A 13,226-nucleotide genomic window follows, 5' to 3' on the forward strand; every position below is an offset into this window, starting at 1 on the left:
CTTTACTCCTCGTGTGATTCTGATGTGCACCCTGGGTTGAGAACCCCAACCCAGGTTAAGTTTAGGTTGTTGTCACTTAATTGAATGTTAGTATACACAAGGATCCAAAGAAAAGTGTGATAGTGGTGAGGGGATGTAAAAAGACAGTAGCACGTGAAATTGAAGAGATGTGAGACAGTCAGTCGTAGAGAGAAGCACAAAAGCTTGCAACTTCACCATTCTCCCAGGGCCTTGCCTGTAGAGATTATAAAGGAATAAGATGTATGAAAATATAAATATACCTTTTGGCCAGGCACGATGGCTCATGCCTGTAATCCTAGCACTTTGAGAAGCTGAGGCAGGTGGATCACCTGAGGTCAGGAGTTCAAGACCAGCCTGGCCAAGATGGTGAAACTCTGTCTCTACTAAAAATACAAAAAATTAGCCAGGTGTGGTGGCACGTGCCTGTAATCCCAGCTACTCCGGAAGCTGAGGCAGGAGAATTGCTTGAACCCAGGAGGCAGAGGTTGCAGTGAGCCAAGACTGTGCTACTCCACTCCAGCTTGGGCAACAAGAGTGAAACTCCATCTCAAAAAAATACATATATACCTTTTAGGGTGTTTCAGCTTATCGAGGCAATGAAACCACCATGTCTAGGTCTCAGAGAGGTAAAACACAATGAAGAAAAAGAAAGAAAGGGTTTGAATTGCCTGATGAACAATGTAAAATCATCTTGAATTTGTCTCCTTTTTGAAAGCTAATTTAGGACTAAAAGTCATAAGGGGGTCACTGTAGGTATATGCAGAGGGTAGGATCTGGGTGTCTCCAGATATCATTAAAAATTGAGACTATAACTAACAATAATTTATTGTATATTTTATTCAAAAATGTGTTAAATTATCACATGGTAGCCCCTAAATATGTAAAATTATTGTGTGCAAATTTAAAAAATAATAAAAGCCAAAAAGAAAAAAAAAAAAAGGAAAAAGCAAACAAAGAAAAGCTGTGCTAAAAACAATGAGAGATGGTGTTAAATACAGGGTACCGCTTCCTCATGCTATTTAAGGGACATACCTGGGGGCCATCGCAGTTTCAATACAGAGCCACATTCTGTGCCATGGTTTTTATAAACAATTCCCACTACAAATGGTGTGTATATATGTCAGGATAGGTCATAGTCTCCATCTTTGTTTCTCACTGACAAAGGAAGGTAACTATACAAATCATTTTCTCTTTTATATCTTGCTAAAACAAAAGAAGATCTGTCATGGGCCCTAAATAACCAGTGGTTTATATTGATAATTTTTTGAAAGCTCTTAAAGCTCTACATTCCATTGTGTCCCAGTAATTTCTTCCTCAATTCTTAATTAGAGTATTCCTACTTGAAAAATGAGCATATTTTTATTGCAAGAGGAATGATAATAAATCTTATAATTTTAAACCAGAAATAAAAGCCCCTCTGAGTGAGGAGGAAATCAAAGGACTGTAAAATGTATTTCATTCGTTTTCCCCAGGCGGTCTGATTCTTCTAATGTCAGACTCTGCCTGCTATCTTTTCATAATGGGCTGAACTATGCAGATATTCAAGATGAGACATTACATTTGTACGTTACTAATTATACGCATAGAATTCTGATGCTTACAAACATTTAATGCATCGAAGGGGAAAAGTATCTTATTACACACTTTTGAGTTTGTGTCAGCTTCTAGGACTTAACATCCTCTTGGATTTAGTTTAGAAAGCTTTAGCTAACTGAAGAAGTAATTTTTTAAAAAATCAGAGTTAAAGAATGCTAAGGAATTTTCTAAATCCAACGTGATGAAACTTAGAATTCCTTGTGGGAATGGGGACTGATTCCTTAGTGTCCTGGTAAGCCTACGTATTTTCCTTTACTCATCCCTAGAAACGAAAGAGAATTACCTCACAGAAAAATGGTCATTCTCAATTCTATCCAGAGAAGTAATTACCATATTAAGTATTTGTACAGCACAGAGCACTGTATTATTGCTGTTACGTGGATATTTTACTTTATTCTCAGTAAAAACTAAAATCTTTTCCTTGATAGAAGCACCAAATTAAGTATTTTTTAAAAATCACAGAAAAGCAGGTTTTTTTGTAAGTGCAAGAAAGAGCTTTGTGTTACAGACTCCTACAGAATACTGAAAATGGTCCAATGTGATTTTTTGGAGGAAAACAAAATGTACTTTCTCCAGTGGCAATTCTTCCCACAAAAGGAAAGTGAAGAAAAGGTTGTAGTCTCACAATGAATCATTGAACGCTAATACGCAGTTACAGGTTTTATTGCTGTAATCTCAAAAGGCCAAAGACCAATATCATTTCCTACCACATCTGTAGCCAGGTAACAGCCTTTCCGAAAAGATCATGGTCTGAGAACACAAGCCAAAATAACCGATGTATTCTGCAAAAAGAGATAGTACTCTGCAGTGCCCATCAGCAATCCTGGAGAGGGATAAATAGCCTCACTCAGCCCATGCCACCACTTCTTTTTTTTTTTTTCTTTTTTTGAGATGCAGTCTCACTTTGTTGCCCGGGCATGATCTCAGCTCATGGCAACATCCACCTCCTGGTTTCAAGCGATTCCCCTGCCTCAGCCTCCCAAGTAGCTGGGATTATAGGCATGTGCCCCCGTGCCCAACTAATTTTCATATTTTTAGTAGAGATGGAGTTTCGCCATGTTGGCCGGGCTGGTCTCAAACTCCTGACCTCAGGTGATCTGCCTGCCTCGGCCTCCCAAAGTGCTGGGATTACAGGTGTGAGCCACCACTTCCGTCTGCAAAGCAAGCTCTGCTATGGTAGGGCACCCTGTATAATGATACCCAGCTAAAGTTACACATTAGTAATCACTGATAGTCTTTCTTTTTATTTGTTCATTAAAAAATGCTAAGTGTGTCTCTTCTTGAAGCTATGAACAATTTTGTAGTTTTCAAGAGCTATCAAGCTATGTAATGTTTTTTCATCTCCAATTAAATAGGTGTGTCCCAGAGTCATGCTACAGCACACTTTGCCTGCCTAGCACTGTGCTGGGTACATTGCTCAGTAAGTTCTCACTGAAGGACAGTTCAATGACTGTGGTGTGGTGGCTAATGCCCAGTGAAGGATAGTGACCTCACTTTGAACCCTCATTGGCAGCTAACCAAGGAATTTATGTCTCACCCGTTCCAATTTCTGCAAGTTATTAATATAATGAAGCACTTTCTGAAACTCATTAAAGTGAGAAAATACTTCGATTTTTCTCTGCTGGCATTGCCGTTTTCCTTTGCTTCCTTTTTTCGTCTCTTCCTTCTTTTTCACTACTTCCCTTCCTTTTCCTTTCTCTTTACACTCATAAGCATTTATTGTTGCGCACTGAGCTAGAAACTGGGGCATATACAAAGAAAAAGATGTGGGTTTTTTTTTTCCATAGCCTGCCTTAAAAGGATTCCCAGTTCAGTGAGTTGCCATTTATAATAACGATAGTTCCATTTATTCCCTATTCACTTCATTCAAGATACACTTCATACATTGTTGCATTTAATTTTCATAACAGTCTTGAGAGGAAATTGTTATGGCCACCCTATTTTACAGATTAGGGAAAAAAGCTCAGAGTGGTTAAGTAACTTGCTAAAGATCACACAGCCAGTAAATAACAGATTGGGATTCAAACCTAGGTCTGAATCCCAAACCTGTGCTTATTCCACAATATTTCATCTCCAGAAAGGAAAAGATGAGTTCCAAGTTGCCGACATATACCACTGAACTAACAAGGTATCTTTCCTCTTCTGAGACAAAATGTCCTTGAAAAGGTTTGCATCTCAGTTTGATTTCAATGTATCCAAGCATATAAGGATAAAGGCAATGGTTCAGGTCCTGTTACTTAAAGCCTGACCTAGAAACCTGCACCAGCGGGTGAACTATGTCTCTGTCATGAAATAAATACAGAAATTGAGAGTAAATATTTGAGAACTTTTATAGGAATTTAACACAGTATAATAATAATAAATGTGGCATCGTACTATGAGCTTTTAAATTTTTAATTAATTAATTAATTTTTATTTATTTATTTATTTATTTTTATTTTTTTTTTGAGACGGAGTCTCGCTCTGTCGCCCAGGCTGGAGTGCAGTGGCCGGATCTCAGCTCACTGCAAGCTCCGCCTCCCGGGTTTATGCCATTCTCCTGCCTCAGCCTCCCGAGTAGCTGGGACTACAAGCGCCCGCCACCTCGCCCGGCTAGTTTTTTGTATTTTTTAGTAGAGACGGGGTTTCACCATGTTAGCCAGGATGGTCTCGATCTCCTGACCTCGTGATCCGCCCGTCTCGGCCTCCCAAAGTGCTGGGATTACAGGCTTGAGCCACCGCGCCCGGCGTATTTATTTATTTTTAAGGCAGGGTGTCCTTTATCCCTTTGTTGCTCAGGCTTGACTGCAGTCCATACATGATCATAGCTCACTGCAGCCTCAACTTCCCAGGCTCAGGTGATTCTCCTGCCTCAGCCTCCTAAGTAACTGGCACCACAGGCACACACCACCAAACCCAGCTAATTTTTGTATTTTTTGTATAGATAGGGTTTCATCATGTTGCCCAGGCAGGTCTCGAACTCCTGGACTCGAGCAATCCACCTGCCTCTGCCTTCCACAGTGCTGGGATTACAAATGTGAGCCACTAACCGTGCCTAGCTTCTTTTTTTTTAATTTAATATTTTTAGTAGTTCATTTTCATTGTGTTTTATGAAAGTATGAGTGTACAATAGATTGGGCATTTTTAAAACTTGTCCTTTTCCACAAGTAGTTTGTGAAGCACTAGTTTATATAAGTATGTAACATTTAAGTAATGTTAATAAATTGCCAATATGATTTTCCAGTGATACCACTAGGATTCCCAGAATAGATAATTTCCTTTTCCTGGGCCAGCTACTGTTGTTCTTGAGAACTCTAGGAAGCACATTTGCCCCAGAACTTCTTTAGCATGGAACCTGAAACAAAGGCTCTGTTTTCAAGAGGTGTTTGATGAATGTTGAGTGGACCAATCAGGAACCAGTGACCCCTGAGATAAAAATGTTTCCTGAGTGTTAATGTATATTTCTCAGTGAAAAAAGAAATAAATGTGGACACATTGGTGCACCTTCCAGTAATTTTGATCACGAGACTGAGTGACAGACGTTGAAACCAGTTTTGAGTGGTGTAATTTACATACAACATTGACCCAGAGTTCTGTCCTTTACCCTACCACGGTGGAGTATGTCAGGGAATAATACACAGTGATAAGATTATCTCAGGGCTCTTCTCTGAGCAGAATATAGAGGTATAATTTGGTACTTGGAAGAGACATCCCGGACAATTTGTGTACCCAGGAATCAGAATTGGCTTATTCATGACTTCTAAGGGAAGTCATGCATTTAAGGAGTTAGTTATTGCAACTGATGATAAAATGCTGCTGCTGGCAGAAAATGTTATTTTATGAAAGCTTCTAACAGAATTCTTCCCCCAAACCCTGAATGATAATGTATTTAAGATTTCAACTGCATGTGTCATTTCCTTATTTTCACAGGCGTGTCCTGGCTGTGAAAACATCTTCTGCCTACAGTGACACCTTAACTGGAGTTGATAGGGTTGATTTTCGGCTGGTTGGTGACAAACATGAAACCATGGAAAAATCCGCAGTTGCGTGGCTGGCCCTGCCCCCAGAGACCAGCAGTGAGAGCACAAGACTGCTCTTTCATCTGTGACTAAAGAAACTAACAGGATGACTCAGAGGCCAAGGGAAAACATGCTCTAGGGAATTCTTCTCTCAGACCCCTAAAATGGGAGGAAGATTAATGGCTGGCAAAGTCACACTGCAGATTATAATTCTCTTCCAGCAGGTTATAAAGGGACACTGACAAACTCTGCAAGGTGGGGGAGATGAAGAAAGGCAAAGGCTATATGGCTGCTTTCAAAGCCATTTATCAGAAAAGAAGATATCTCTCAATAAAATGACACCATATCTAAAAATGCTTGCCTGGCATCCCTATCTGTTATATGCTGGAGTGTGAACTACATGTGCCTTCATTGTAATCAGAAAATAAAGTGTATGCCCATGAAATATATAAATATCAGATATGAACGTGTGTTTAATACAACAAACTGGCTATAAACTTTGAAATAGATCAAGACTAAAACTTTATATATGAGCTTGCCCTTCTCTTTGATGAATTGTATAGACTGGCAGCTTTGTGCATTCTATAGGTATCCCAGCTTTCTCATAAAATGTGGAATCTTTATTATGTAATACAGACAGCAAGCTATTAATATTATTCTAAAAACTACATACAAATGATCCTTGACTTATGATGGGGTTGTGTCCCAGTAAATCCATCATAAATTGAAAAGATCGTAAGTCAAAAATGCATTTAATATACCTAATTTACTGAGCACCATAGATTAGCCTAGCCTACCTTAAATGTGCTCAGAACACTTGCATTAGCTTAGAGTTGGGCAAAAGCCATCTAACACAAAGCCTATTTCATAATGAAATGTTGACTATCTCACGTAATTTATTGAACACTGTACTAAAATTGAAAAACAGAATGACTGTGTGTATATTTGAAATACAGTTTTTACTGAATGGCTATCTCTTTTGCACCGCACCACCTCTTTCTTTCTCTCATATATATGTGTATATATATGGTGGGGCGGGGGAGAGAGGGAGAGAGGGAGGTGGAGAGCGGGGAGAAAGAGAGAGAGAGAGAGAGAGGGAAAGAGAGAGAGTTGTCCCCCCTGGAATAGTTCTTTGTTATCAAAGATAAATTTGTTAGGTGGGATATACCCTTTAGCAGAACAGGATAAAATAAATCAGTTCAGCTATTGACTGAGATGTTATGACCAATCACAAACCAGATATGAACTTTAAGTTCCCATGGTACAGATTAAGAAACAGATCAAACCCCAGGAACACTGAGTTTTGAGTGTGGTCTATAAATGAACTAAGAAAGTTCTTTCCCTTTAGAAACTCTGTAAAGTAGAAGTAAATAAGTAAATTTTATTTCTGAGGCAATAAAGGATCAGGTGTTCATGGTTAATTAGTGCTGTTGAAAAGTAGGAGAGTAGAATATAAAAGAAATCAGAAAATAACATGTATTGTGGATATAAGATGTGAGTGTAGGTCAGAACTTATTCTTGAGTTTCCTATTATGAAGTTCATAGAATAATAATCTGCAATCCAATGTGAAGAGTAAAAAGTAATTTTAGGGTTTGTAATCAAGATTTGCTTTTTAAAATATTTTTCTCTACTTACAGCTAACCATAAAAATCAAGACACTTAGGCAGATATGCCTTGGCTCCAAGGATGAGAACATATTTTTTATTTTCCAACTTGGCCAAAACATTCAGATGTTTTTTAAATTGTGGAATAGATACTAAATCAGATTCGAAGGAACATATCCAAACCTTCTCCAGCCAGCACCCCCACCCCCATCAATTTTACATTTAAAAGCCTCTAAAATATTTAAAAAGAAGATCATGATTTTCTAAATTCAATTAAGTAGTAATAGGAAAGGTTGAAGCTTTCAGTTTTGAGATGAAAAATGACAGAGGGTAAAGCCTGCTTCCTTGGTTCGCCTCTAGGCATAGACAATGCTAAATAAAAGGCTTTTCATTCAACCTGGTAATGGGAGACATCCATCACCTCTGTCTCTGAAGCCAGCCTTAAACCCTTCCTCAAGTGGAGAATATTACTAAACGTTTAAAGAAAACTGAAGTCACAGAAGGACATTTCCCCAACCTATGACAGTGTAGATTAATCAAGGAAGACAATTTGTATGTTATCTTCAAAATGTGAGTACGAAATGGTTTTAAATATTCCAAATCCCCAGAGCCTACTTAAAAACATATTGATAGCACTTCCCCAAACTGTTTATAAGAATGCCTCTGTTTGCAGCAGTGCTCAATATTAAAGTTATCTCAGGTGTCCATTTCTGAGCAAGTGCATAATAAACATTTGTTATGCAAATAAATGTTAAATAACATAAAAACAGTCATAGCTACTGTGTTACTTTGGCAGCATTAAAGACAACATTTGACCAATTCCAGAGTAGTCTGTTCTATTGTATTCGTAATGTATTCAACATATATAATCATACATATTTAATATACTTATGTTATAAATATTTATATTAATGCAATTTAATAAAAATTCAATATTTGTAATTGTATATATCCATTTCATTTGAGACTTTATTAAATGCCCTGAATGTCCCTGTACAACATTCTGTACATTGTAGAGAATCAATTATGCCCTGCGAATGAATGTTCTGAGGGCTCAGGAGTAATTACAGGGATTTCTTTATGGACTAAAAAGGAAAAAATTCTAGTACTCGTATTTGCATATATTGTAAAATACTTTCATCCTCCCAGGCCTCTGCATCCCGTACCCTCATTTCCACCTCTTTGCCCTTTAAAATGTTCACATTTGTCTTACTCCAAACTCCTAGGTTGAGGGCGAGAGGACATGCTGTCTCTTTTTGCTTATTAATGTGAAAATGTGCTGTATACTTTTTGATAGAGAGGTGGTGCAAGCCAGCGAATGCACTGGCAGGTGGACTAGTTTTTGCTGCCAAATGAGTCAGCTGAGATAGAAACTGTAATTTATTTGAATGGACATGGGTTGACAATGCCATAAAGAGGTACTGGTATAGCTTAATGGAAGAAACTGTCAAGAAAATGTAGGTTGGGCTTGGTGTGATTCGGCAAGCATCAGAATGTTTCCACGTCCACAAGTGTCTGCCCTTCCTAATCCAGGCCACTGTCTTCTGAATTCCTCGGCAAAAATGCAAATACCCCTAGAGGAGTGACACATCAAATGATTATCAGGTGTTAATATTATGTTGAAATTACTAATATTAATTTTTTTTTTGAAATGGAGTCTCAACCTGTTACCCAGGCTGGAGTGCAATGGCATGATCTCGGCTCACTACAACCTCTGCCCTGGGTTCAAGCAATTCCCGTGCCTCAGCTTCCTAAGTGTCTGGGATTACAGGTGCCCGCCACCACATTCAGCTAATTTTTTTGTATTTTTAGTAGAGATAGTGTTTTACCATGTTGGCCAGGCTGGTCTCAAACTCCTGACCTCAGAATCCTCACACCTCAGCCTCCCAAAGTGCTGGGATTACAGGTGTGAGCCACCGTGCCCAGCCAAGATGGCCTCTTTAACAAAAGTAGAGGACAAGGCGTCTTTGAGACAGAGAAAGACCTGGAATATGAACTGTTGCAGAGAGTCAGCCATGTTATGTTATCAGGACCTGATAACAACGCCCTCATTCTAGACGTGGTGATTCTGTTATTGCTGTCAAGATCACATGAGCTGCTCTGGTGGCCATTTTATATTCACACAAAGGTATATTGCACACATGTAAGGCTCATTCTGGACTGAAATCCTCAAGACTTTTCATTTAGGTTGATTCTAACCTATATTTTCTTTTTTTTTTTTTTTTTTTTTTTGAAACGGAGTTTCGCTCTGTCACCCAGGCTGGAGAGCAGTAGGGCAATCTCGGCTCACTGCAAGCTCCGCCTCCCGGGTTCAAGTGATGCTCTTGTCTTAGTCTCCCGAGTAGCTGGGACTACAGGCATGCGCCACCACGCCCAGCTAATTTTTTTGTATTTTTAGTAGAGACGGGGTTTCACCATGTTAGCCAGGATGGTCTCAAGCTCCCGATCCGCCCACCTTGGCCTCCCAAAGTGCTGGGATTACAGGCTTGAGCCACCGCGCCCGGCCGATTCTAACCTATATTTTCTATGACCTGATCTTGAAAATTGTTTTTTAGCATTCACATGTGAGGGCCTAATGGTCGTCTCTGTAAAAATTCAGTTGCATGTGGCTAAATGAGTTGTGCTAATCACCACAGCTGACATATGCTAGGTGCTCAGAATTTACCATTCTGGAAGGTCTTTCTGTTCTCAAATGTGCTTACTCTTTTTTCCTAGCTTCTTGTCAATGGAAAATGATGTACACATACTTTCTATAGCTTCATCCAAGTCGACAATACCTACATTTTTGGTCAGAACAGGGCCCCAGATGCTGCCCTGTTACACACTACCAAAAATCTCTTTTGAGTGACATTAATCCATTGAACAGCATACTTTCCCAGTGGTTAGTCCATGTAATTTTTCCTACAATGCCCACATTTCATCATCTTGTTCTTAGGAATATCATTATATACCTTACGAAATAGTTTGCTTAAGTGCCAATAAACCATACCTACTGATTTCCTTCACTTACCAGTCTAGTGAACTTATCAAAGAAGGAACTGTGTTGGTGTAACACGACTTGCTTAAAAGGAGTTCTGAGGGCAGCAACTTTTCCTTTTACATCTAGCACAGAAGCTCAAAACACATTTGCAAAATTCCAAACTCTATACTGCTAAATCCCCAATGCTTTATACATAGTAGATTCTTGATAAATGTTTGTGGAATTAATAACCCATTCTGGTTTTTTATGACCACAACTTCCTTTCTATACAACTATTCTTTTTTCTTTTTCTTTTTTTTTTTTTTTTTTGAGACAGAGTTTCACTCTCGTCCCCCAGGCTGGAGTGCAATGGTGTGATCATAGCTCACTGAAACTTCTGCCTCCCTGGTTCCAGCAATTCTCCTGCCTCAGTCCCCTGAGTAGCTGGTATTACAGGCACCCGCCACCACACCTGGCTAATTTTTGTATTTTTAGTAGAGAGGGGGTTTCACCATGCTGGCCAGGCTGGTCTTGAACTCCTGACCTCGTTATCCACCCGCCTTGGTCTCCCAAAGTGCTGGGATTACAGGTACGAGCCACCAGGCCCAGCCTATACAACTATCATATAAGGAACTTATTTTGGAATTTTGCCCAAATTTATTGCTTGTAGTTCACTGAATCTGGCTTCAATTCCTTTTGAAAATTGAAATATTTACCCTATTTGTGTCTTCTGCAATTACTCCAGAGGCAATTCTTCATTTTTCCTCTAAGATCTTTGGCAGTGGATGTAGCAGGCTTTGAAGGATTTGGAAGAGGCAGGGGTTCCAGTGCCAGCTTCTTTACTGTGCAGTAAAGAGTTAAGGCCGTGTGATGGTTAATATTAAGTGTCAACTTGATTGGATTGATGGATGCAAAGTATTGTTTCTGAGAGTATCTGGGTGTTTCTGGGTGTGGCCAGAAAAGATTAACATTTGAGTCAGTGGACCTGGAGAAGACTCACCCTCGCGAAGCCCCACCCACACTGTGGGTGGGCACCACCGAATTGGCTGCCAGCACGGCTACAAAAAGCAGGCAGAAGAAGGTAGAAAGAGCCAACTTTCTGAGTCTTCCAGCCTTCATCTTTCTCCCGTGCTGGATGTTTCCTGCCCTCAAACATCAGACTCTACGTTCTTTGGCTTTTGGACTCTTGGACTTACACCAGTTGTTGCCAGGGCCTCTTGGGTCTTTGGTCACAGACTGAAGGCTGCACTGTCATCTAGAGAACCCTGATTAATACAGACAGTAAGCTTGGGGTACTCAAGTTTTGCACATTTAAAAGAAATGACCGACCCTTTACCAGCTCCTGGGAGACAACCTCTGAGCCTATGGAGTATCCTGCCTGATAAAAATGTTTTTGTGTACCTTTAGGCCCTGAGCTACTGCTGTATCAGTTTGATCTCTAGGGGACTAGAGACTGAGTACCTAAGGTCAGTCATGGAGGCACTGTGTCTACATGACTGATCCCTAATAAAATTTCTGGATGTCAAGGTTTAGGTGAGCTTCCCTAATTGGCAGCACTTCATACACCTTTGTCACACTTCAGTGCTGGGAGAATTAAGCACTGTGCATGTGTCAGTTTAGAGAGGATAACTGGCCTTTGTCCCACATGCTTTGCCTTTTGCTGATTTTAATCTGTATCCTTTTACTATAAGAAACTATAACCATGAGTATTATACCTTTTCTGAATCCTTGAGTTTTTCTAGTGAAGTCGGCCAGAGATTGGTCTTGGGAACTCCTGACATATCCACTTACTGTACGTTATCAATGTGTCCTTGGTCATATTACCTAATCTCATTTAGTTTCAGTTTCCTCACCTATAAAATGGGGATAATAATAATAACATCTACCTTGTAGTGAAGTTCCAGCACCCAGCCTACACTTTATTTTCTCCACAAGTATAACTTGAGAATTACTGTAGAAATTATAAGAAAATGCTATGTCAGCACACAGTGTATGTTTAGCAAAAGTCTGTTTCCCTAAGCAGTATCTTTTGTAAGTTCTCATATTTCCCCTCTCCCCCAACCCTAAGATATAATTGTTGAGACCAGGCGATCTCATCTCAGCTAGTCTAGGGAGATGTCCTCTTCCAATCTTTTCACCCTTATGGACACCATTCTCTTTTTATTAATTGTTTGCTTTTTCCATTTCCATCCAAAAACTGTTCTCTTTGATGAAGAGTACAGGAAAAGTCAGAGCTTTGCTTGGCGTTTGTCTTCCATCACCTTTATCTTACTGGCCTTAAGCAGTAAATCTATCTCTTTTTCTATCTTTTTTAAAAGTTCAGTTTTGTTTTATTCTACTATCTCTGGAATGTTTTCCTATTCCCAGATCAATTGGATGTCAGCTTTTCTGGCCTTACTCCTACATGTTTGTGATGATTCCTAGTATTAGTTTTTTTTTAAATCTAACCTTCCTTTTTCAAAAAAATAAAAACACATTCTTTGCTTAATTTTAAGATTTATTTTGTTGCTATTATTTTTCCTAATTACAGAAGGAATGTATGGTCAAAATCAAAACATTACAGATATTTGTACCTTAGAAAGTAAAATTTTCTAGACGCCTACTTCTAAAGATGTCATATTTCCTTTAGACTCTTCAGTTCATATCAGCGTTCTTGTGCAACCAGCCACTGGTTTCTTTAATTACCTTACCATTTTCTTCCCTGTTAGGAGAATTTTCAATTGCATAACAGAAGATATTTTTAAAAGCGCTCCAGCTCTCTCAAATTTCATTATGGAAATCCTGAAAAGATGGAACATCTTTTTCTCTGGACTTTAAAACTATGTCTTTCTCAAGTCTACACACAGGTTTGAGCATACTCAGCTTTCTCTCCCTGGTTTTTAGGAATACCTTTTCGTGCTTTTTTTTTTTTTTTTTTTTTGAGACAGAGTCTTGCTCCATTGCCCAGGCTGGAGTGCAGTGGTGTGATCTCAGCTCACTGCAAGCTCTGCCCCCGGGTTCATGCCATTCTCCTGCCTTAGCCTCCCGAATAGCTGGGACTACAGGTG

Source organism: Rhinopithecus roxellana, chromosome 11 (assembly GCF_007565055.1).
Source record: "Rhinopithecus roxellana isolate Shanxi Qingling chromosome 11, ASM756505v1, whole genome shotgun sequence".
NCBI classification, from domain to species: domain Eukaryota; kingdom Metazoa; phylum Chordata; class Mammalia; order Primates; family Cercopithecidae; genus Rhinopithecus; species Rhinopithecus roxellana.